The sequence below is a fragment of the Arachis hypogaea genome, chromosome 19, assembly GCF_003086295.3.
Source record: "Arachis hypogaea cultivar Tifrunner chromosome 19, arahy.Tifrunner.gnm2.J5K5, whole genome shotgun sequence".
In the NCBI taxonomy this organism is placed as follows: domain Eukaryota; kingdom Viridiplantae; phylum Streptophyta; class Magnoliopsida; order Fabales; family Fabaceae; genus Arachis; species Arachis hypogaea.
Genome location: NC_092054.1, coordinates 100,076,143 through 100,079,663, shown reverse-complemented (window position 1 = coordinate 100,079,663; position 3,521 = coordinate 100,076,143). Strand labels below are relative to the sequence as shown.

At 41.1% G+C, this 3,521-nt stretch overlaps 1 non-coding gene across 1 annotated transcript; it reads left to right on the top strand.

The window, feature by feature from the left end:
- Nucleotides 1-3,202: 3,202 nt before the first annotated feature.
- On the top strand, nt 3,203-3,306 carry LOC112781856 (small nucleolar RNA R71). Its single transcript, XR_003192609.1, has one exon. It is a non-coding gene; the product is annotated as a small nucleolar RNA R71 (small nucleolar RNA).
- The last annotated feature ends 215 nt before the right edge of the window (nt 3,307-3,521 follow it).

The following is a 3,521-nucleotide window of genomic DNA, read 5'->3' as shown; positions in this document are numbered from 1 at the left end:
TTTTAGTTTTGGTAAGTGACAAGCTAAAGTTGACAAGGTGAAGCAAGAAGTGTTGTTGGAGGTGTGGTGAGGTTGTTTTCGGCAAGAGATAGTTATGCTATGATGAAGGAAAATGTGTATGAAGGAGAATTGGTGGTGTGGGACTCGTTCCCCAAGTGGTTCTTTATAGTGCCCATGAGTGAAAAATGAACGGCTAGGGTGGTTTGTGAAGGGTGGCTTGATGGTAAATATATGAATTGTAGATAAGGACGATTGGCTTTTCATTTTCTTGGAAGTATTCTGGATGCATTAGGTTGTACATGTAGCTTTCTTTTCTTGCAGAACTTCCTTTTCCCATGTGTTAGTTTCAAAGATTTGTGAATTTTCTTTTTGACCAAGCACGTACCTCCCTTTGTCTTTTTCCTCCATTTTTGTCTTTTCTTTTGTACCTGCACAAACAAACAAATTTGCTATCATTTTTTTCGGTCCATGTGAATCATGAATAGTATTTGCACATGTAAATCAATGCTTGTCTTTATGAGCTTATAGCCGTGACTTCTACATGTATGCACACTTATTATTTGGACACCAAACTTAGTGTTTGGTTAAGTCTCCTGATGACATGAAATCCATATTGGTTGTCCTTAATGAGTGTGCATAATTCTAATAAATCATAGTCACCTTGGCTCTTTGATTCTAAACAAAGTGACTACCCTAAGTAATTGAAACCAAAGTATTAAAACATGTGAATGGTATACTTGTCATGAATTTTGAAATCCAGAGGAACTTCTTGCTTTTCATAAACTGTGTTCAAAAAGAACACCAAACTTAATGTTTGGTTGTGCACCTTGAATGAAAGATGGAATTCAATTTGAGTAAGATTTGGGAGTGCCATCAGGCACACCAAACTTAGAGACCCATTGTAATTTACATGCAAGGTTTAGTGCACTTAATCAATAGTTGTCCTGAGGATTCAAGTTCATGCATAAGAAACCATGCTTTATTAGATGTAAAGCAAAGCACTAAAGATTAAGGATAATAAAAACATGGGTTGCCTCCCATGAAGCGCTTCTTTAACGTCACTAGCTTGACGGTTGTCCCTTGTTAGGGTGGATTGTAGTGCTTGACGTCTTCTCCTCTCACTATGAAAACGTCCCCACTTGATTCATTCATGACCTCTAAATGTTCCATAGAAAGAACTTTCCTGATTGTGAACACTTGAGGGAGCTGGGAAGGAATGGTTTTGAGGCCAGGTGGGATTGGCAGATAATGACTTGATATCACGTTATCTCCCGGAGAAAAACCTTCAGTGGGAATTTTCTTGTTTCTCCATCCTCTTGGCAATCTCCCTATCACTCTTCCCTTTCTCTTGAGGATTTCTTCATTGACCTTTATGTCAGGAGGATCCTTCTGATCTGTTTCCACTGATTCTTGTGGCTCTAACTCTTGCAACTCTTGTTTGCCTTCCAATGACTGTTTTAGAGTCTCAGCTGCTGGATTACTTTCCTCCAAACACGGATGGCTACTATCATCTTTAGGCTTTTCAGGTTCTGGTTCAGGCTCAGATGCAGGTTTGAAGACTTTGAAAATGAGCTGTTCATCATGTATTCTCAGAATTAGCTCTCCTTGTTCTACATCTATGAGCGCTCTAGTAGTGGCTAGAAATGGTCTACCCAGAATGATAGGGTGTAAGTAGCTTTCCTCCATGTCCACAATGACAAAGTCTGTGGGGAAATAATAATTCCCCACTTTCACCAGCACATTTTCAACTACCCCTTCAGCTTGCTTCTGAGTTTTGTCAGCCAGTTGTATGATTACATCAGTGGATCTCACCTCATTCAGTTGTAGCCTCTTCATAAGAGTTAGAGGCATCACATTTATGCTAGCTCCTAGATCACAGAATCCTCTGTCAATTTTTGTTTCCCCTATGATGCAAGGGATATGAAAACTTCCTGGGTCCGTTTTCTTAGAGAGTGTGTCCTTCTTGATGAGAGCACTGCATTCTTTGTTCATTGTTACCGTTTGTCCTCCCTTCAAAACTCTTTTCTTGCTTAACAATTCCTTTAAATACTTGATGTGTGTGGGCATTTGCTGAAGAATCTCAAGAAAGGGAATATTGACATGAAGAGAGTTAAATGTCTCTAGAAACCTTGAGTAGGTTTTCCTTTTTTCACCTCCTCCTAACCTCTCAGGAAATGGTGCTTTTGGTTGGTATATTTCCATCATGCCTTTTTGCAGTTCCTTGGCTTGCTCAGTTCCACCTTCTTGCTTAACTTCTTCCACACCTTCCTTCAAGATTTCTGGTTCCTGCTCTGAGGGCCCGATTCCTTCTTCTTCTGAGACTTCCTTCATTATGGTGATGGCTTTGCATTCTTCCCATCTTACTCTCTTTTGTTCCCCTTTAGGATTCTTTTCTGTGTCACTAGGGAACACTGCAGTTGATTTGGGTGCCTGTTGAGATAGCTCTCCTACTTGAGATTCCATCCTTTTGAGTTTTTCACCATGGTTTCTTAAGGTAGTTCTCACATCATCCCTGAAGCTCTTCAATTCAACTATGTCTTGACTCATGGTTGCCATCATTCCTTCTATCCGGTTTAATTGATCTTGAAATTGTTGGTTCGGATTAGGTTGGGTATGTTGATTATTTTGGCCATGATATGGTGGTTGGGAGTAGGTGCTTTGTGTGGCTTGGTATGATCTTTGGTTGGAGTTTTGGTATGTGGAATTGTTATGTTGGTTGTGGTTGTAAGGTTTGTGGTTTTGTGGTTGGGTTTGTTGGTTTCCCCACCCAAAGTTTGGGTGGTTTCTCCAGCCTGGGTTGTAAGTGTTGGAATGTGGATCATATGATTGCCTTTGCTGGTTTCCCACATAGTTAGCCTCATCCCAATCACCTCCTTCAATGCCTACTTCCTCTTGATCTTGTGTGTGTATTGCAGCCACTTGCTTTGTTTCTATTTGCCTGGTAAGCTCTGCTAGTTGCTTGGCAAACACCTTGTTTTGGGCTAGAATTGTATCAAAATGGTTCAGCTCCATGACTCCCTTAGTGTTGTGCCTTTCTGATGCATAGTAGTACTCATTCTCAGCCACTGTCTCGATCACTTCAATGGCTTCTTCCACAGTCTTTTTCCTGTTCAATGAACCTCCTGATGAATGGTCTACAGCCTTCCTTGATTCATAAGAGAGCCCATCATAGAAGATGTGCAGTTGCACCCAATCATGGAACATGTTTGGTGGGCATTTCCTTGTCAAGTCCTTGAATCTCTCCCATGCCTCGTAGAGAGTTTCACCATCTTGTTGTCTAAAAGTCTGAACCTCAGATCGAAGCCTATTGACCTTTTGTGGAGGGTAGAAACGTGCCAGAAACTTGCTTTCCACCTCATCCCATGTTGTTAGACTCCCCCTTGGGAATGATTCCAGCCACTTAGCTGCTTTGTCCCTAAGTGAAAATGGGAACAAAAGCAGTTTATAGGCATCTTCCTGGACTCCATTGGACTTCACAGTGTCACAAATTCTCAGGAATTTTGTGAGATGTTGGTTTGGGT